This window comes from Camellia sinensis, chromosome 9 (genome assembly GCF_055761805.1).
Source record: "Camellia sinensis isolate YWXY chromosome 9, ASM5576180v1, whole genome shotgun sequence".
Taxonomy (NCBI): domain Eukaryota; kingdom Viridiplantae; phylum Streptophyta; class Magnoliopsida; order Ericales; family Theaceae; genus Camellia; species Camellia sinensis.
Window position 1 is genome coordinate 2,953,776 of NC_138969.1, and position 23,498 is coordinate 2,977,273.

The 23,498-nt window shown below is 38.5% G+C and overlaps 1 pseudogene; it reads left to right on the forward strand.

Annotated features, from left to right (window-relative positions):
- The window catches only part of LOC145799006 (protein NPG1-like), an 84,494-nt pseudogene that overhangs the window by 20,972 nt on the left and 40,024 nt on the right, over positions 1–23,498 (forward strand).

Genomic DNA, 23,498 nt, shown 5'->3' on the forward strand with positions numbered 1-23,498 from the left:
CTAGTTCTCTATTAATCTTCTCGGCAAACTTAGCAGATACAAACAAATGCGTAGAACCCGAATCAATCAACACATAAGCATCTTGGGAGCAAATTAGGAGCATACCTAACACCACTGTCTCAGCATTCTGAGTGTCTCCTGGTACTAGCGCAAATACTCTGCCTTGTCTCATCTGTCCTTTTCCAACATTACCCTTCCGAGATATTCTCACATTTCTTGTTGCTACCAGCCTTTGTCTTAGGGCAATCTTTCACATAATGACCCATTTCGCCACATTCATAACAAGCTCCAGACGCCCGACGACAGACCCTGAAATGTTGCTTCCCACAATCCGAACACGTCGGTTTAGCATTACCTTCCTGCCTTAAGTTACCAGCACTGCCCATGTTCGTCTTCTTCTTGGTGCCCAGCTGTGCTTGACGATTGTCATAATTCTGTCTTTTTCGCTGGTTCTCCCCCGAGCTCTGGTATCGATTCAAGTTAGCTTCAGCCAGAATGGCTTTGTCCAACACCTCGGCGTAAGTCCGCATATTGTGCAAGTTAACCCGGTCTTGAATCGGTCCGCGAAGCCCACTCTCGAACTTCCTGGCCTTCATGTATTCATCGTTGGCTATGTGAGGTGTAAACCTCGCCAATTCCGTAAAAACGCGGTCGTATTCCGCCACTGTTCGATTGCCTTACGTCAAAGTCTGAAATTCGGTAGCCTTGCGGTTTCGAACACATAGGGGAAAGTGTTTGTTGTAGAACAACTCCAAGAATCGGGTCCAGGTCAAGGTCAAATCTGGATTGCTTTCTCGAACCATCACCCACCATCTGCGAGCGTCATCATCTAATGTGAATGCTGCCAGTGTCACCTTCTGAGCGTCGGTGCTAGGAAAGATCTCGAACAACTTTTCCATTTCCAAAACCCACGCTTCAGCCTTCATTGGCTCTATACCCCCAGAGAATCTCGGTGGTTTCATTTTCTTGAACTCCCTAATCAAAGCTATCGTGCCATCCCCATATAAGGCTGGCTGCGGAGGAACTTGCGGCATTGGGGGAGGTGGAGGCGGAACTACATTTCGGCCGTTGGTCTGCTCGGCCTGAGTCGACGTAGCACTAGCGTACTGCTGTCTTGTTTGCCTCAACTCGCGGGCCAAACTTTCAACTAATCTTTCCAATATGTCCAATCTATCTTCGGGCTGATCCCGGCCAACTGGAGGTCTACCTCTCCTCATGATGCTATGAGCATGCAAAGTGTGACTTTAAAATAATTAAGCAAATAACCACGTAGGCAAGTAACAAATAGGTATGTCAAGACAATGCACACCTCGTTCAAATAGCAAGCACCATGATGCAATCCTAACATCTTTCTAAGGGAAATCCTATGCTCTTTAGGACTCAAAGTGTGTGAATAACGTATACTGAGGAACTTGTGCTCTGATACCATTCTGTCACGACCCCAAACCGCCCCTAGTAGTTTGGTGCCATGATGGCCAGTAATCCGAGATTACTGAAGGCCAACTTTCAAAAGTTTAACACAATCAGAGTATAGTATATGGGGCTCACAATTGCAGAAGCGATAAATCAAAATACAAGTGGTCCATAAGAGCTGTGCATAGATCAAATGTAATAGCGCACATGACATAGTTTCACACTTGGTTGATAATAACGAAATACATATCAGAATCTTGATCAAAAGGCTTCTAGAGCCGACATGTGCAAATACAATGATTACAAGCCAAAGAAGCATAATCTTCAAGATTCGCCGACGTAAACACAAATTTTTCCGACATAGAACAAGTCAAGCCGACATGACAAGAATCCAAAACAAGCTTTGCAAAACACATCTAGGCGTCGCCGCCGTCCTGCTCATCACCTAAATATATATAGAGAGGGTGAGCTTGGATAATCAGTGAATGGTACTAGTAATAAAGGTTTTGCATGAATATAGCCGAAGTCTTTCAAAACAAAACATGCCAAAACCATATGAACATTAGTCGAGATCCTTTCAGAACAAAACACATCAAAACTTTACCAAAACAAGAGATGAACCGTATTCATCTATCAAGTCTTACAAGTCTCAAGGGATGCTTACTGGCATCGGCAAAACACAAATCAAGATTTCCGAACAAACAAATCCACGCGGTAAAACATCAGTAGCAAAACAAAGACTGCACGATCCGTAATCGGTTAGTCAAAGGTACTGCGAAAGTTTATAGTCCTCCAGCACAAGGGACTTGTGTTACTTAAGCCCGTAGCTCTTTTTAACACGATGGTCTTGTGTTACTTAGGCTCGTAGCCCGCTTTAACACAATAGTCTTTCCAAGGAAGGACCGTATCCTTTTATACTTAGTGCTGCGAAAGTTTATAGTCCTCCAGCACAAGGGACTTTTATACTTGGTACTGCGAAAGTTTAGAGTCCTCTAGTACAAGGGACTTTTCAAGAATGACATCAAAACAAAACCTATACTTGATACATCAAACAGAGCTATTCATTCATGCTTAACACATACTTTCGTCAAAACAAAGCAAAACAAGTTTTATCAAAACAGTATAACATAGCTTTATTAAAAATACCACTCACCTAGATCTCCTCGGGTGTAGGCTCAAAGCAAAGATCAAGGACCTACAATCACGTGGCAATCACATTCTTAAAACAAGCTTTACATGCATGCAAATGATCCGACATTCTCACCAGATCCAAGTCAATTACAAAGCAAAACATGCTGGGAGTTTAAACACTGCTACCGTCTCATGAAAATACACTGGGTACCAACCAGGTCTTTGCCGAGGTCCTACACCTCCTTGCCGAGGTGTGGTCCCGATGGCCTCATTCAAAAGCAAAGTCGGGAAAACCTGGGTCTTCCCTTTGAAGAACGTGAAGAACGTGAAGAACATGATCATGAAGAAGATGAATGCAAGATCATAACTTGTTACAAAAATCTGAGATTTCATGCCCTGAGTTCAAAACATGGACCTGGGTACCCATACAAGAAGATCATGCAAGAACAACCACAAAACATGGTTCTTGTTCTAAACTTTTGGATCAAAACGAGACTTTTCTTCAAGAACGCATGAATACTATTTTTCTCTTTCGAAACCAACTTCAAATCGATGCATGACATGCAAAACAAATTCGATCATGCAATGCAGCTAGATGATCAATAACAACAACCAGAGTAGATTAAGATTCTTACCCCAAAGCTCGAATCTAACGGCTCAAACTCCAAAGGTCAGCTCAGAAACCTACTCTCTCACCCTAAAACTCCTTCTCCCTCTTCTAGAGCTCCTCTCTCTTCAAGAACAAACTTGCAACAAAATGATGCAAAAGAATGATATGTTCACAGGCCTGCCGGCTGACTTGACCTTCAGCTCGGACACGTGGCGCTTTCGGGTTGGTTCGACTCAAAAGGTGACTGATTGATAAGACAAGTCTATGACAAAGCGTATGCAGCAAGCTAAGGCAAGACACATCGGCAAGTAATGATGTCGGCTAAGATCAAAGCTTCGGCAACAGGGTAACAAAGACATCGGCTAGGGAGGACGACACTTGACTAAGCCGTGCCACACCTTGGCCTGGGTGTGCCACACCTCAGTCTAGGCCATACCTGCCCGAAGACAAGGATCTCTAAGTGCAAAACATCTCGGCAAACATGCCCGAGGTGAAGATAGGGGTCGACCAAGTGGTTCCAAAGCAGTTCTAAGTACAAAGGTTCAGAGGTGAACTAAGCTCAAGATGACCTCGGCTACACACCAAGCAAGGAACCAAAATCATGCAAGCAACACTTCAAACAAAGCAAGACAAAACAAGATAAACAAGATTTGAAATATCACGAGATAAGATCTTACAGGAATGTATGCAAGCATGGCTAAGTCAAAATGAAGGTTTTTACATAGGTAGTCCCTCATTTGGTTTTTTCACTCCAATTTTCGTCCCAAATTCTGTCTTCTCTCTCTACATTTTGCTGCATCATTTTCCTTGTGAGAAAGAGTGTAAACACATAGTGTGTTCGTTGTGTGAATAGTGTATAGTGTTGTTGCAATTCACTATTGATAATTTTATCTTGGAAGATAGACATCCACAATCTGAAAGCACCATGGAGAAAACGAATCTGTCTTAAGGACACAGTGTTAAACACTGGACTTGATCAAAACTTTATTCAAGAAATTAATAAAGTAATTTGTTAATTTATTTTTCTGTTTTATTATTTATTTATATCAGATTTTGATTTTGTTTTTGTAACAAAATAAAAAAAAATTAATTAATTTATTTTTATTTACTGGTTTGATTTTTGTAATCAAACAATCTCTCTCATTTCTTTTATTTCTTCTGTATTTCGTTTGTTGTTAAGTATACAAACAGAATTTATTTTTTAAATACAGTGAAGATTGTCCAACAAAATTAACATCTACACTAGGAGTGGACTGTTTTGAAGCACTTGTTGTGTTGCACTCGATCCAGTTAGCATGCCATTTGGGTCTGCATTAAGTCATTGTTGAAAGTGATTCTATATCGTGGTTCAAGGTTTACAGTCTCCAATAGAGCAGCTTTCTTCCTTCAACCACTTGGTGGCATCTACTCAGTTAGGGGTGCAGAGGTTTTGATCATGGGAAGTGATATGTGTTAAAAGGGAGGTAATTCAATTGCGCATTGTCTCGCTTTGATGGTATTTGAGTTGAGTAGTTTGTACTGTTTGGATGGAGGAGGTTCCTTCATCGCTATAGTCTTGATTTGGCTGATCATGAAGCTTGTTGGTTTAATTTGTTTTGGATGGGTGGATTTTGTCAAAGCCCCTCCTAATAAAATTTTAATATATTAAGAATAAACATAAACAGAAATTATTAAAAAATTTAGTATATACCACTATTATCAAAATATTAAACTTTAAAACAATATAAGTTTTGAGCTAAATATTGATTTTTAATAAAATTCGTATTTTTAGAATTCTCTAATCAAGATCTATCAAACATGATCTATATAGACTATGAAATTCTTTTAAGAAAAAAATTTATTACAGTTGCAATTGATGTAAACAGTAACATATTACTCTGGTAATATTGTCTAAAAAAAAATATATTTTTTATTTTGCCTAACTCAATTATGCTCCTCCTCCTTAGAGGGTTTATGAAGCCAAATAAATAGGGCCGTCATTTTCACCAAATAAGGGTTCAATGGAGGGGTGTTGGCTAAATTTTTCTTTTTGAATTCTATGTCTTACTATTTAAAAAAAACACTTTTTCTAATTTATATCCACTCAATCTACATGTATTTAAAATATTTCATATTTATGAATATACATATAATTATTGAATAATGAGAAATATAAAAATAAAAAAATTGTTTGACCCAGTTTAAAAATTAATACAATGTTAATGTTATATGTATTTATTAAATTTATTTTTAATTTCTTCATATTTTGCTTAATGTTTAAGTATAAGTAGCTAATATATATATCTAAACATAAGAAGAGCGGAAAGAGAGCTGGTAGGACTATTCAAGAAAACCTTTGATAGCGTTTGGTAGAACTTTTTAAATATGATTTGAGAATAAGAGTTGTGCTTTGAGTTTGTGAGTTTTGGAATTAAGATTTGAGTGTGAAAAATTTGTTTGGTGAATAAGTTTTGAAAATAGTTTTGAATTGAATGGGAAATTTTTGATGTGACATATGATATTTGATACAAAAACTTACAACTCATAACCAAACACACAACTCAAAATTCTATTAAAGCTATAAAAAATATAAAAAAAATTCGAAAAATATTTTTTGGTGAATATATAAAAATTAACACGTGTCAATTGCAAAATAAAAAATAAAAAAAATTGCACTGTTCTGGTCAACTGACTGGACGATTGGTGGGACGTCCAGTGGGACGAATAGTTAGCCCAAATTTTCCCGCCTTCGACCGAGTTTTCAAAAGTGAGCTTGGAATTAATTTTTGAAAGCTGCAAATAAACACCACGTGAGAACCAATGATTGGAACTAAAGTTTCAAAGCTCTACCAAACAAAGCCTTTGGTTTGAGTTTTTGAAATTACTTTTTAGAAAATTAAAATTTTTTGTTTTTTATTTATTTTTTGTTTTCAATGATTTTTTTTTATAATTTAAGTATGTTTTAAAATTTTTAGATATACTTAACATAAATACACTTAAAAAGTATAATATTTGTGAAAAAAATATTTTAAGAAGTCACTAAATACTAAAAATATAAATAAAAAAACGAAAAACAAAAATTTAGGCATCATATGACATGCGAGTGTTTTAGTTTAAAAGTCAAAAGTTACTAAAAAAATCAAAAAGCTTATAACCTATACCAAAGAGTCATCTGTTTGTAAAAAATCAAAAAGTCATTATAAATATACTAGTTTTTTTTATCTCATATTTTAGTCAAAAAGTCAAAAAATTACTAAAATAGCATGTTCTCAAACAAGGCCTTAGTATATTTTTGTATTCTTGTATATTTATGAATTTTTTAAAATATTTTTACTTTTTAGATATATGTAAGTAAGATGAATATAAAAAAGTAAAAAAATTACTTAAAATTTTAAAAATATTAACTAAAAAAAAACACACACAAAAAAAAAAAAAAAAAAAAAAAAAACTCAATTTCTTGAAAATTGAATTCAAAAAATTGAAATCAAATACAGTAAATAGGTTTTCGGATTTTAAGTTTTAGGTTCAAATGGATTTTGAAATGTATTTTTGAAAACTCAAAGGCTTCGTTTGGGAAGCCAAGTTTGAGGCTTTTTCTAGCTATTTTTACGACAAAAAACAAAATAAGTTTTTTAGTCCGATAAGACAAAACATCACATCAAATCCATAATCATTATATTATTCCTCTCACAAAAAAAAAGTCAAAAAAGTCAAAAGTTCTTCCTAAACGAAATTTTTTAACTCCAGACTAAAATAATCAAAAAAATCAAAAAGCTTCCCAATCGAATCCAAAACCAAATGGAAAATTGAATTCAAAAAGTAAAACAAACGAAGTACTAGCCTCACATTTATTTCAAAGTAGGCGCCAAAACATAATTCCCATTAACTTTAGGAAATGGAGAGAATTAAGGGGCAGAAGAGGAACTCCGAATCCATCTCTAGCAAATTACTTCGCGCCTTTCTCACGATCTCCTCCATGTGTGCATGTCTCTCTCTCTAATAAATAAATTCACGATCTCCTCCATGTGTGCATGTCTCTCTCTCTAATAAATAAATAAATAAATAAATAAAATAGTCTTGTAGATTCATCGTCGTACCACCACCAAACATAGAAAATGTTTGGGTAAATTACATCGACGCTTTTTGAGGATTATGTTTATTACAGTTCCTCTCTCACCTTTTAGAAATTATATCTCTCCCTGAAGTTTAAAGTTTCATTACAAATTGTTCCCTTAGTTAGTTGATTGCTAAGTCCAACTAACAGATTTTGCTGATATCAGCAATTTAATTTTTTTAAATACTAATTTTGCCCTCACTAGGTAAATTACATTGACACCCTTCACATTTTAAAAATTACAATCCCCTCTCAAGGTTTAAAGTAGCATTATCAATTGCCTCCTCGGTTAGTATTAGTTGAAAAAAAAATTCATTGAAAAAAAATAATTAATTCAAAAAAAATAATTAATTGAAATTTTTTTTTGTTAGTCAAATTTTTAAATTTCTGTTTGAAAACCAACGTAAACTCATTTTTTGAATTTACGTTTTTTCCTCAAATTTACAAACTGAGACAACTAATTATAAACTAAAAAAATTATCAAGTTTTTATGACAGCTTTTTAAATTTTTGTAAATATAAATTGAAAATTGAAAACGAAATGGTTACCAAACAGGTCTCGGATGGTAAAAATGTTATAAAATTAACAAATAATTAAATAAGTTACCAGCGTAAGAAATGACTTATCAAAAGATTCTTAGGCTATGTATGGTTTGATTTTTGGAATTTTTTTAAAAAAAATTAAAAATTAATTTGGTTAAGAAATAAAAAATAAAAAATAATTATAATTTTTATCTTTCGAATGGCTAGAAATAATTTTTTACAAATTAATTATATTTCTTCATATTTATTTTTATTAAATTAGGTTTTTTTTTTCTTAAATGTGAGGGGGGGATCCATATTAAATTGAAACCTGAGGGGGTATCAATGTAATTTACCCTTTAAAGTATGTAAAGGTTAAGGGTAAATATGTCATTCTAGCTTAAAAGTTAATACCGTCAAATAATTACATTGACAAGGGGGTCAGTGTAATTTCCCAAATGTGAGGAGGGAACTGTAATAAGCATAAACTTCAGGGGGTGTCAATATAATTTACCCAAAATGTTTTTGAAACATTTTATGGAAAGAGTTTTTTTGTAGAAAATGTTTTCCGTTAGAAAAAGTTTTATGCCCAAACAAACAAAGCATAAATAAGTTGTCTATTACTAGAAGAAAGGTAGGTGCTAAGAAGCATGGACACGGACATGCGACACGACACGAATACGACATGGATATACCGACACGTTAATTTAAAAAAAAATATAGGACATGACACGTGGGGGACACGTATGAAATATATAATTTTATGTATTTATTCTATGTTATATATATGAATATATTATTCAAATATAATAAAAAAATGCAATATGACACTAATTCTTATAAATTTATATAGTTTTTGTTTTATTATTGTATTCTAAGTTGTTTTGTTCAAACTTATAATTGGTTTCACATATGTTTAATCGATAGATACGTGTGTTTAAGCGATAGACACACGTGTCCTCCAAGTGTCCGGGTCTTTAAAAAAATTTAAAAAATAGGACACGTTTTGAAGAGTGTTGGACACGTGTCGGGGAAGTGTTCAAAGAGTGTTGGTGTTCGACACGGACACGACACGGATATGTCACCTTCTTAGGGTAGATGTAGGGCACAATTTAGACGTGCATAACTCTTTTCCACATTCGTCTCTTGCCTTGTCACTCTTGCCTTCTTTCTCTCTCTCTATGTTTTCTCTCTTTTATGGCATTAAAGTTTGGTTTGGTTTGGTTTGGTTTCAACTTAAACCCTATTAAGGTGAGGGTGCTCTCACGGTTATATACTTAATATTATATTAGTACTCAAGCGATGTGGGACTTCACTTTCACACCCTCCCTCATGCCTAGCTTGCTCACTTAGCAGCATTTGCGGCGTGCAGGCTAGGGACACATACCCTACCCATCCTTGAGTACTCTGGCTCTGATACCAAGTTGCACGGTCTTGGGTAGAACTCACCCCAAAAGCTATCTATTAAGGTGAGGGTGCTCTCACGCTTATATGCTTAATATTACTTTAGTACTCAGGCAATGTGAGACTTCGCTTCATACACCTACCCTAGTGCATATGTTCTTTGTGTGTCTTTTTTTTTTTTTTGTATTTATTTATTTATTTATTAATTTGTGAGTTTCATGAAAATTAATACTACACCATCTTGTTACATTTATTAAAAGTCGTTATTATATTAGATTATATTTCATTGAGCCTCATGAGATATCTTAAATATGAAATGAATCACCAAGGACATTATTAGAATTGTGCACAGATGTCAACTCATGCTTGGATTAAATGATATGTTAGCAGGCAAAACTTGCATTGTTATAAGCATTAGTGAGGCCTCATGCAACCACAATCATTTTCTTTTGATCAATGGTTATGAGTTACATAGTGAATGGTAGCCCCACATAAATCCACCCAACACGAATGTAGGCAAGACTTGTTACCACCACTGAGAGACCCTCCTTTATGGTCTTTGTTGGTATTATTATCTTTTGTATTGCCTTATTCACATAAAATTTGAATTGTGAATGGCATGCTTTATAAAATTTGAAGACATGTATCAGATGTGACGCTTTATGGTTTAAAATTTTGAAATCACTACAGGAAGAACTAATTGTTCATGGAAGGATGGAATACGAAAAGCGAAATTTGGAAGGTGCTCTTTCTGCATTTGATGGAATTGATCTCCAAGTGGCTGTACAGGAACTGCAACCTCTTGCTGAAAAACTGCCCTCGAAGAAGGGTCGTCCAAGCAATGAATCCGTCCACTCATCATCACAGCAAGCTGCTAGCCTGGTGCTTGAGGCTTTATATTTAAAAGCCAAGTCTCTTCAAAAGCTTGGGAGGGTAACTGGTATGGAACTTTTCCACTATCTTATTATATGCTTCCTTGGAGATTTACTTTCCTTTTGGTTCTTCTCTCCTGCTCCCCCTTTTTTCTTTTTTCTTTTATTTTGTGTATGTTTATCTACAAAACATTCTTTTGATGTGGTTTTTATAGAGGCTGCTAATGAGTGTAAAAGTGTGCTTGATGCGGTGGAGAAGATATTTTATCATGGCATTCCTGATGTGTTAGTGGACAATAAGTTGCAAGAGATAGTTAGCGGTGCCGTAGAGCTCCGTCCAGAGCTTTGGAAGCTGGATGGCAGCAATCATGAAGCAATGTCTGCTTATCGGCGAGGCCTCCTTAGTCAATGGAATCTTGACAATGACTGCTGTGCAAGGATCCAGAAGGGATTTGCTATCTTTTTGCTATACAGTGGAGTGGAGGTTGGCCCACCTAGTTTAGCTGTTCAAATTGACGGATCATATGTACTTAGAAACAATCTGGAAGAGGCAATTTTACTTCTGATGATTCTTATGAGAAAGTTTTACCTAGGTAAGACTAAATGGGATCCGTCAGTGATGGAGCACCTTGCTTTTGCTCTATCTCTGTGCAGCCAGACTTCTGTTCTAGCGAAACAACTTGAAGAGATCATGCCTGGAGTATTTCATCGTGCTAACCGTTGGAAAGCCATGGCACTTTGCTACAGTGGAGCTGGACAAAACAAGGTTGCCTTGAATCTATTGAGGAAGTCTCTACACAAACATGAAAAGCCAGATGATCTTACATCTTTGTTGTTGGCTGCCAAAATATGCAGCGAGCATGCCCTTCTTGCTGCCGAGGGAGTGGGATATGCACAATGGGCAATTTCGCATGCGCAGGGGCTAAATGAACATCTAAAAGGTGTTGGTCTTTGCACGTTAGGTCTTTGTTTGGGGAAGCTAGCCAAAGTCTCTTCTTCAGACCACGAGAGGTCTCGTCTTCAGACTGATGCATTAAAATCATTAGATGAAGCAATTGTTCTTGAGCGTAACAATTTTGACTTGATTTTTGAGCTGGGAGTTCAATATGCAGAGCGCTGGAATTTGAATGCTGCTTTGCGGTATGCCAAGCAATTCATTGATGCCACAGGTGGATCCATACTAAAAGGTTGGAGATTGCTTGCATTGATTTTGTCGGCTCAACAACGTTTTTCAGACTCAACAACGTTTTTCAGAGGCTGAAGTGGTCACTGATGCTGCTTTAGATGAGACTGCAAAATGGGAGCAAGGGCCACTGCTTAGGATGAAAGCAAAGCTGAAAATTTCCCAGTCAATACCCATGGGTGCAATTGAAACTTACCGTTACCTCCTGGCATTGGTTCAAGCCCAAAGGAAATCATTTGGGCCTTTCCGAAATCTGCCTCAGGTTATATTCTGATTCATTATGCTTACATTGCTTCCCTTCCCTATGTTTTTAGATGAAAATTGTTATTTCGATCTCACCTGAATGAACACCATTGTGTATTTTATCAAAATCAGTTGTGTGACAATGGAAATATCATGATCTTGTAATATTACCTTAAGAAAACTAGCCCTCCAAATTATTTTATTTTTGATCGATGGTAAATTTAATGGTGTTTGAGTGAACTTTTACATTCTATATATTTCATATTTTATAATTATTTTATGTGTCGAATTCTTTCTCTTTAGGGGTTGTCATTGGTTGTTGGATCCTTTTCCCCCTTGTCAAACACTACATTTCAAAAACTAATGAAAGTGTTACAAAATTATTGCAGTAGTATGTGGTGCCTTGGAGCTATTTTTTTGAGAAGAAACTAATACATGTGGTTTTGTCATGTTGTGGATGAAGAAAAGTGGATTTGCTTGAAATAATGATTTACCTGTATAGCAATTTACTGATGTCTAGTGGTTGCTATAAAATGTAATTGTTTCTTCGCATTTGCGTATTGAGTTGACTGGAACACAAGGCTTAATGTGATATGTTTTGGTTATTTGCTTCTTGATTTCAAAATTCTTATCTTGGTTGGATTTGCTGTGCTTTTATCATTTGATTGATCATTACTTAGTGAACTAGTATATCATGATGAAAGAATTTTGATTTCATATTTGATGAATTGCATTAGGATGGTGCTTAGATTAGGAAGAAGGCATTTCATATTTCAATTTAAAGAAGCAATTTTTAGGGGAGAAATTTCCTTGGCTCAAAAAGCTAAAATTAAGTGGTTGAAGGAGGGGCATAATAATCCTAAATTGTTTCAAAAATTGTAAAAGGTATACAAAAGAGGAAGCTTATTAAAAGATTGAAAGTTGGAGCGGGCTTGTTTGTGGAAATGGAGGTTAAATTGCTGATGTGATTTTTTTTTTCTTTTTTTATATAACTCGGTATCTAGATAATTGGACCAACTAATTTGGGGGACTAATCCCACCGTCCACTTGTTAGGGTCCTAATTAAAGCCATGGCAAAAACTCTATATAGACTGGTCCCAAGAAATTGTTTACACCTAGGAGGTTTTGAACTTGAGACATTGATAAGCTAAATGGATGGGATTCTCAATAGGATCGGGGAAAGTCTCGATCTCCTTGGAAATCCATTCTCATAGTTTATTTTTTGTTAATTTTAGAATAGGAAAAAGTTAGGGTATGAGTGGTTTATCATACCATTTTATATTAAATCATAAACATAAGTTAAGGCCTAAATAAAGGCTCATTACAGCAAATAAAGAGACTGAATGAGAATAAAATAAGAAATATCCTAACACATTCTAACACTCCCCCTCAAGCTGGTGCGAAGATATCTCTCATGCCCAGCTTGTCGAGAATGTCACGGAATGGTTTAATCCCTAATCCTTTGGTAAGAACATCAGCTAATTGACCCCCAGACCACACGAAAGGCGTACATATAGTGCCACTAGTAAGCTTTTCCTTGATAAAATGCCGATCAATCTCTAAATGCTTAGTCCGATCATGTTGAACCAGATTTTGGGCTATATTAATGGCGGCCTTATTTTCACAGTATAGCCTCATAGAATCTGTCTGATGAATCCCCAAATCCCGCAATAATAATCTAATCCATAAAAGCTCACACACACCTTGAGCCATAGCTCTGAATTCGGCCTCTGCACTAGACCACACAGCAACATTTTGTTTCTTGCTTCTCTAAGTAACTAGATTTCCTCCAACGAAGGTACAAAACCCAGAGTGGATCTTCTATTAGTTACTGAGCTAGCCCAATCAGCATCTGTATATGGCTCCACACTGAGATGACCACGCTTTAAAAAATAAAGACCCTTTCCCAGAGAAGATTTCAAGTACCTCAGAATCCGCACAACCGCCTCTAAGTGAGTTGCACGTGGAGCATGCATAAACTGACTAACCATACTCACTGCAATAGCAATATCAGGCCGCGAATGGGATAAGTAAATAAGCTTACCCACTAGTCTCTGGTATCTCCTCCTATCTACAGGCTCGCCTCCTTGATCCTCACTAAGCTTCAGTCCGGACTCTAGTGGTGTATCACAAACTTTACTTCCAAGCATTCCCGTTTCTTTTAGCAAATCAAGCACATACTTTCGTTGACATATGAAGATACTATCTTTGGACCGAGCAACCTCAATGCCTAGAAAGTACTTCAAGTTGCCTAAGTCTTTGATTTCAAACTCATTAGCCAAATACTCCTTTAACCGAGGAACCTCCTCAACATCATTCCCTGTGAGTACAATATCATCCACATAGACAATGAGGGCTGTCGTTTTACCATGTGAGGAGTGTTTCACAAACAAAGTATGATCAGTTTGACTCTGTTTGAAACCATATCTTAGCATGGCCTGAGTAAACCTCTCAAACCAAGCCCTAGGAGACTGCTTAAGGCCATAAAGTGACTTGCGTAACCGGCACACCTTTCCTGTGGTTTTAACATCCTCAAAGCCTGGGGGAATGTCCATGTACACTTCTTCTGCCAGATCTCCATGGAGGAAAGCATTTCTCAGATTAAATTGATGGAAAGGCCAGTCAAGATTAGAAGCAAGGGAAAAAAGGACTCTGACAAAATTCATCTTAGCAACCGGTGCAAATGTCTCCTGGTAATCTACTCCATAAGTCTGAGTAAAACCCTTGGCCACCAACCTAGCCTTGTAACGTTCAATTGAACCATCGGCTTTGTGCTTTACAGTGTAGACCCACTTACATCCAACAGATCGTTTGCCCTTAGGTAACACAGCCAATTCCCAAGTGCCATTTTTAGCAAGAGCTCTCATCTCCTCCATCATGGCATGTTTCCACTCAGGAGTAGAAAGAGCATCCTGAAAATTGGAAGGAAGACTCATAGAAGAAACCTTAGATAGAAAAACTTTATAGGAAGAAGACAAATTAGTGTAGGAGACAAAATGAGAAATAGGATGTTAAGTACACGACCTAACCCCCTTCCTTTTAGCAATGGGAACATCTAGATCAGAAAGAATGAGTTACCTGGAGGTTCACCAGAAGGAGAGGATTCTGGACACTCATCAGAAGAAGAAGATAGCAATGGAGAATCCGAATTGGTCTCTTGTACCCAAGTAACTTTTTGTCTACCCTTGTCCCTGACATACACTTTGTCGTCTTTCACTACAGATGGAAAGTCAGCATTCTCAGATGGAGTTGGGTCATCAGTAATAATAGTCTCAGGAGTTACAATAACTGATGGTGATGGTAATGATACAAGAGTCTCTTCACACCAAGGCTCCCCCTAAAGAGATGACGAGGACACCAGGGAGGAGAGAAAATAGGACTGAGATTCAAAGAAAAACACATCCATAGAGACAAACCATTTGCGAGAAGGGGGATGATAACCCTTGTAGCCCTTTTGAGTGATGGAGTAACCCAGGAGGACACACCGAAGAGACCGAGGATCCAACTTACTACGGGTAGGAGAATGGTTATGAACAAAGCACACACACCGAAAGGTTTTTGGAGGAATGAAGAAGGCAGCAGAAGCTTGGAAGCCGAACAAAACCTGAAGAGGAGTTTGTTTATGAAGAACCTGGGTAGGAAGCCGATTGATGAGGAAGGCAGCAGTGAGAACCGCTTCCCCCCAATAGGATCGAGGAATGCGCATTTCAAAGGATAAACAACGCGCAATATCAAGAAGATGCCGGTTTTTACGCTCAGCAACACCATTCTGTTGAGGGGTATTGGTACAATAAGTTTGATGAATAATACCATGAGTGGCAAAATAACTAGCAAGGCCAGAATCAATGTATTCCCTCCATTATCAGAATGCAGAATTTTGATAACAGCCCCAAATTGAGTGCAAAGCATTTTATGAAAATTTTGATACACAGAAAATACCTCACATTTTTCCTTCATAAGATACACCCAGGTGGTCCTAGAACAATCATCAATAAAGGTGACAAACCATCTTTGACCCTTTAAAGACACAAAACGAGAGGGATCCCGTACATTAGAATGAATCAAAGAAAAAGGAACTAAACTTCTATTAATAGAAGAAGCAAAAGAAGCTCTGTGTTGTTTTCCAAGTTGACACGACTCACAATGAAACTCATAAACATTATTTTTCAAAAAAATAGAAGGAAAAAGATGCTTAAGTAACAAAAAAGATGGATGTCCAAGACGACGATGCCACAGCCAGATGTCTTCCTTGGTAGATGAAAACTAAATGGATGAGTGAGCCAGCTTGTTTGCTTGATCCAAGATATAGAGACCATTCTCATGTCTACCATTGCCAATCATCTTCCTCATGATAAGGTCCTGAAACAGACAATGATCAGGGGAAAAGGTCACACTACAATTTAAGTCTTGAGTAATACAACTCAAAGACAAAAGATTAATACTAAAATTAGGAACATGGAGGACAGAAGATAAAGGAAGAGAAGCAGTGGCATGAATTAAACATTTTCCAGACACAGAAGAAATGGTACCATCAGCAATTTGAACTTTATCCTGCCCTGAAGAATGGGTATACGCAGAGAACAAATCAAAAGAACCAGACATGTGGTCGGAAGCACCAGAATTGATAATCCAAGGTAACGTTTGATGAGAGAGGAAAGCACTTGTAGAAAAAGCTAAGTTACCTGACTGGGCAATATTACCTGAAGATGAACTAGAGGCCCGATGGTCTAGCAAGTGGCGAAGAGCAACCTCCAACTCAGAAGTAGAAAACCCTGAGATATCAGCAGATAAATCAACTGGAGTTGTGGATTGTGGCTCAACTGCATCAGAATGATGGGCTCAAGCATTGGGCCCACAGCCTCGAGACTGTCCGGAGCGACCCCCTCGAGAACCAGAACGGTCTCCACGGCCTCCAGATGGTTGCCTATGCAACTTCCAACAAGTCTCACAGGTGTGGCGAGGGCGACGACAAAAATCACAGAAGAGAGTATCCTTCTCAGAAGGAGGACGAGAATCACAATCCCCATCTCGAGAGGGGGCAGAAACTAGGGCAGATCAATCAGAAGAGGTAGCCGGAAGCATAGTAGAACGACGACGCTCCTCATTCTGCACATAAGCAAACGCTTCTTGGAGAGAAGGAAGCGTATCCATACCAAGCACACGACTCCGAACTAGATCAAACTCCACATTCAATCCTTCCAAAAACTTGAAGACCCGCACTTGTTCAACAAATTTCCGGTAACCAGCAGAATTTGCGAGACAGACAGGCTTATAGTCTTGAAGATGATCAAGTCACTTTCACCCATTGCTAAGGAAAGTAAAATACTGGAGAATAGTCATCTCACCCTGAACGGACCAGTTAATAGAGCGTCGCAACTTAAAAGTCTGTGAGAAATTACCTCTGTGGGAATACGTAGTGGCCACAGCCTCCCAAATATCCTGTGCTGTGTCCATAGACAAGTAGCCCTCACCGATCTCTGGAACCATAGAGTGTATCAACCAACCCATGATAAGAGAATTGGTAATCTCCCACTGATCATAACCTGTATCGGTGACACTGAGAGCCTGAACACACCCATCAACATATCCCATCTTCCCTTTGCTCTTCAAAAATATAGTCAAACTCTGCGACCACGTTAGATAGTTCTGACCATTAAAGAGAGAGGTGGTGATTTTCTGGCCAGGGTGGAGAGAATCGGTCATTGAAGTAGTCAAAACAGGACTCGCGCCCTATGTAGCAGGCTGCGAAGTAATAAACTCACCAGTCAATTCAGCCATAAAGATGTCGCAATGGAACCCTCACAAACACACCCAGAGTGAATCACAAACCCGAAAGATGGGAGAATATAATAATGAAGTTAAAAATAAATTTAAGAGAACATTATTTTTTATTTTTTATTTTTTTTTGTTTTTGTTTTTGTTTTTGTTTTTTTTTTTTTTTTTTTTTGTTTTTTTAAATTTAGAAGACCTTCAGAGAAAGATTAAGAAGAGGAGTTACATACGGAGAGACAGAGTGAAACTTACATACTACGAAGACAGAGAGAGAGAGAGAGATGAAGACGAAAGAGTTATATGTAGAGACCGAGAGAGAGATGTCGACGAAGACAGACCACAGGGCTCCAAGCCAACACAGGGCTCCAAGCCACAACAGACCAGGGGTAGAGCAGGAAGGCGTCGACGAGCCCTAAGGAGCTGGTGAAGCCCTAGGGGTTGCGCCTGTGTCTTCGACTGGAGTTGTGACTCCGACTGGGCTGTCGGAACCCTAGGTGCCTTCGACTGGGGCTGTCGGAACAAGGTGGTGGTGCTGTGGCTTTGCCTGGGGCTTTCGGGCTGAGGTGGTATGGCTACGTTTTTTTTTTCTTTTTTTTTTCGTCTTCTAGTTCTGCTCTGATACCATGTTAAGTTTAGAAGAGAAAAAAGTTAGGGTATGAGTGGTTTATCATACCCTTTTATATTAAATCATAAACATTAGTTAAGGCCTAAATAAAGGCCCATTACAGCAAATAAAGAGACTGAATGAGAATAAAATAAGAAATATCCTAACACATCCTAACATTTTTTTCCTAGACATTTTGGTATTGTTGTGGGTAATATGGACTTTATTTGTTTTTGGAAAGATGTTTAGAAGGGAGAGACTTATTTTGCTATTTTATTTCCTTGCTTGCATGGTTATTTTGTCTCGTGTTGCTTCCAATGCTTCTATGATTTCGTCCTATTCTTTTTCTGTCACATGGAACTTCAGCTTTTCTAGAAATCTTAATGATTAAGAAACGTTTGAGTTAGTTTCTCTGTTGTCCATTCTTAATGATATTTCTTTGAGACGGGAGGCCAATGATAGGATAGAAGAACATGATCTATTCATTCTTTAGGGAATTTTTTTTTTCCTGGGTAAATTATGACGGTAGTCCCTCTATTTTGGTTCTTGTGTCATTTTATGTAATTTCAATTGGCTCGATTTTGACATTGAATTTATAATTTTGTCTTGATTCAGTCAAATTGATTACAACTCCTAACATTTTTTTTTTGTAAAATACAAACATAAGTGGCATATGTCATGTTTTAAGGACAAAACTCAACTTAGTGAGTTAAGCTTAATCAATTCAGTGATAATTTTCTATCAAAAACACTAACGGCATTATTGATTGGACCAAACTGACACAAAATCTAAAATTAAGGGTCATAATTGAGCCAATTAAAAGTATAAGGAAACTAAGTGGATGGGTGAGAAAGTTAGGAAAATTGAGGATACCAGTTTTAAACTGTATTATAGTGGCAAGTATAGACACAGGAATGGGGTAGAAATAATAGTTGCCAAGGGTCTTGTGGAAAATGTAGTTGCACTCATTAGGAAATGTGATATGATTATCTTAGTTAAACTAGTTATTGGAGGGAATATAGTGAATGTTATTAGTGCATACGCCCCTCAAGTAGGCTTGGATGATCAGACTAAGAGGGATTTTTGGGAGCAAATGGATGAGATATTACAAGAGATACCCGTAAGAGAGAACCTAGTTATAGGTGGAGACTTCAACAGCCATGTAGGAATAGATAAACTAGGTTATGAGAGGGTGCATGGTGGATATGGTTTTGATGATAGAAATGAGGCTGAAGAGTGTATTTTAGATTTTGCGTTGGCTTCTGATCTGGTGGTGGCCAATATTATGTATAAGAAGAGGGAGGAGCATTTGATTGTAAGTTTTCTAAATGAAACTGTATATTCAATTGTGTATCAATACAATGTGTATATCTGAAATATATAGCAAACCTAAACCAATCCTAAACAGGAAACAAGAATAAACCAAAACCAAAATACTCACACAACCTAATGCAATCTAAAATATTTACATAATAATATATACTATACTAATATTATTCTCATATCCCCGCTGTAGACACCCCATTTTTGAGCGACTTTAAGACTCAGACGTCACCGATTGAGTGCTTGGTGATATTACATAATGTGCTCGTTCAGAAGTTTCAGAGTCGCGGCCGTGAGCCCTACCTCCGAACTTCCGAACCCTCTTTTGTGCTTTGCCTCAGTTTGCGAACCAGGCTCGGTTTTCACTGTTTCTTTTCCTGAGGGGAGGGAGAGGTCCCGTAGACCATCTCTCAGTGGCCGTGGGCTACATTTGGTGGCCGTAGGCCATTTTGCCCATTTCGGAGCCCGGTTTCCGGTTTTTCGGGACCGTTGGCCATGTGCCTCGGTTCGGGACCGCCTAACCATCTCCGTTTGCCCTGATTTTCGGCATACTTCTTATTTACTCCCTTTTGAGGGACATTAGGGTCTGAGAGACCCACTTCGTGCCCGAATGCCACGTTCGGTGCTTACTTGGCAATTTTCGGGGCCTCGAACTGCGCGTTTTGGCCCCCGAGCATTCGTTTTGCATCGTTTTTTGTTCATTTTTGGCAGGTACCTCTGTTTTATCACCGAGAAGGCCGTAGAAGGGTGGGAGGCCGACAATTGTTTCAAAAACCAGTTTTTGCTCCTCCGGCGCCCTCCGACGCCCGTTTTTCTCACTTCCGAGCTAATGTTGAACAACCTGGGCCCTTTTTCTTGAACTTTGAACCACATATTTGTGATGTACACACATGGGAGGACCCTAAAAGTTCATGGCCGGCCAGAAAATCCAATTGAACCTTTTGAACCCCTCCTTCCGAGCCAATGTTGAACACCCTTGGGCCACTTTCTTGAACTTTGAACCACATATTTGTGATGTACACACATGGGAGGACCCTAAAAGTTCATGGCCGGCCAGAAAATCCAATTGAACCTTTTGAACCCCTCCTAAAAATGGCTTGTTCTCCCTCCTGTTTTAGAGTTTCCAAATTCGAACCACAGGGTTGTGATTAGGGGACCTGGGAGGCCATCTTTTTGTGGTGGCCGGCCACTAACTGAACTTGACCCTTTTGACCCCTAGCCGGCCGGCTAGGGGGGGTGGCCGGCCGGCCACCTGCAAGTCCAAAAACCAGCCGGCCATGTTCCTCACAAAACACACTTTACAGCTGTATAGCTGTATCCCCTAGAAAATATCTCAATCCGGGGGATATTTTTTGGGGGAAAACTTGCCTCCTTTTCCCCCACCTTTTCCCCACCTTTACACCCTCTTTTTGTTCCATATAACCAGGGGCCAGCATTTGTATGAGAGGTTACAAAAAATTCCATTAAGCTTCTTGCATTAGATCCCCTCTCCTTCTCTCATTTCTACCCTAAAACACCCAAGTTTCATCCCCTTTTCTTCACTACCACCTAACACCATCACCACCACTCCATTTCCAGCAACAAGGAGGGCTTCTCAGAGGCTAAAGGTGCTGCAACTTGGTCCAAGAAGCAACCAAATATTGGTCTACAAGGGTGAGTTGCCATTTCCCCCTTTTTGAGCTTATTTTTCCAACATTTCTTAACCATATATTATTTTTGCTTTGAGCTCCAGCCATAACTGAAAGTGGCCTTCTTTTGAGCTCTTTTTCACTTTTTCTTAAGGGCTCAACCCTGTTTGAGCCCCCCATCTTGCACTTGCTTCAATATCTTCCTTAAATGCTATTTTCTTGCATGCTTTGGCAGCCTATTATGCTTCGGTTTTTGGCCTTTTTACAGTACTAAAAATAGTCTTATTTTGGTCCATTCTTCATGTTTTATTAAGGGCCTTTCATGGTTTGGGACCTCCATGCTATACTTGCCTTTATATTCTCTTTTGGGTTCCATTCTTGCATGCTTTGGCAGCCTATTATGCTTCCATTTTTGGTCATTTTACAGCACTGAAAATAGTCGTATTTTGGTCCATTCTTCATGTTTTATTAATGGCCTTTCATGGTTTGGGACCTCTATATGCTACTTCATGTTATATCCCTCCTTGGTCCCCTTTTCTTGCATGTTTTGGCAGCCTATCATGCTTCGGTTTTTGGTCATTTTATAGAACTAAAAATAGTCTTATTTTGGCCCATTATTCATGTTTCATTAAGGGTCTTTGGTTATTTGATGAATATTTTGTATACTTTGTGTTATAGCCACTTTTGAGCCTCATTTTGCATTGCATTTCTAGCATGTTTGTATACTGTTTTGGGGTTTTTACAGTTCTGTAAATGTGCATATTTTTGGTCCCTCTTCAATGTTGTAGAAGGGAATTTTTCTGTTTGGGCTTTTCATATACCACTTGCCTCTTTGGCCACCTTTTGGCCCTTTTTCTTGCATAAGAGCTTAGCCATATCTATGTTTGTTTTTAGGGTTTTTACAGTTCTGTAAAGTGGCTTATTTTTTGCCCCTCTTCAATGTTGTTGAAGGGCCCTAACCTATTTGGAGTTAGCAGCTGTGAGTTGCTTCATAATCTCATGTTTAGGGCCATTTTTTTGCATGCCATTGTTGCCCTATCTTTGCTTGCTGTTTGGCCATGATTTGTACTGTAAAAATGCTTATTTTGAGGCTGCCTTGCTTCTGTCTTTTCATCTCGTGTACCAATTATGCATGCTTTGTATAGCTGTAGTTCATTCTATGCGCCTAATTTGCATTTCGGGAGAGATTCCATGCATCGGGTGTGTTTTCGCCTCATTTCGGGGCTGTTTTCCCCCCACATTTTATTGCTGAAAATCCATTAGCATGCTTGCATATCATTTTCCATGCCATTGCATTGCGTATGCCATTGCCTCGGTTTGCGTGCCCGTGTGCACGCATTTCGAGGCACTTCATTTTCATCCATCGGCTTCTTATATGAGTGTGGCTGAGGCTCTCTCATGTTAGTATAAGTCCATGTTGCATTCTATATAACATTTCCATGCCATTGCATTGCGTATACCATTGCCTCGGTTTGCGTGCCCGTGTGCACGCATTTCGAGGCACTTCATTTTCATCTATCGGCCTCTTATGTGAGTGTGGCTGAGGCTCTCTCATGTTAGTGTAAGCTCATATCATATTTCCATGTCATCTGTATTGCGTATGTCATTTTCTCGGTTTGCGTGCCCGTGTGCACGCATTTCGAGGCATCTCATTTTTACAAGCATAGTGCATACTAGGTTGTATCTTAGATCGCATTCAGTCATTTTTCTCGGTTTGCGTGCCCATGTGTACGCATTTCGAGACATCTTATTTTCATAGCATTGTGCATGCTAGGCTGTATCTTAGTTGCATTCATGCATATCATGCATATTGCATCGTGTTCGGGATAGGAGTTAGCCTGGGCACGGGAAACGAGGTATGTTCCGTACTCCGAGTGACGGAACGTATCTCAGTTCCTCAGTCACCGACACTCCGGATCATCCATGATGGAGTTAGGTCTTGTTGTGTTTTCATGTGCATTCATCACATATTAAATTGTGCAATTCGACTCCTCGGCCATCATGCCTCGATATGCGTGATTAGTGGCACGAGGATCGAGGCATGCATATATCTGTGAAAATACATTGCCATGCCCCTTTCCTGCTCTCTGTTGCAGCAAAATAAAGAATCAGCAATTTTTCAGAGTCTGGCACGCTTTCCAAGAATAACTGCTAAACAGAGGCTAATTGGGACATCCCGGTGGATTTCCGCGCAAAGCAGCCTAACATACATCATTCATCAGAAGCGAGGCAGTCCCTGGCTTGCACGCCAGTTTTACAGCTTTCTTAGTTAATTTGTTAATTAAGTAGGAATTTGTATATTTTTCGGACTGTAATATTTGGACTGTACTATTCTTTCATTTGGGACTGTATTATTTATTCGGACCCTCTGCGCGAGGGCATAACTGTAATAAGTGTGCGTGTGTGTGTTGTATGTCTTCCAACCCCACGTCTTTCTCCCTTTTATTTATCCGCTTATGATGGTTAGATTAGGGCATATTTCAATTAGCATACAGTATGACAGCATGTTTGCATTCATTCATCTGTATTGCATGCACCGGGCTCGGCGCATCATACTAACTGCATTGTATTTTCAATTCCAAATTGAATACATGATAGTTGTAGCATTTCATATGCCATGTTTAGAATAGCCGAGCCTGCTATAGTTGCACTTTTGCATGTGTTGCATTAGGCATTTCTGTATAATTAGGATCATGCATGG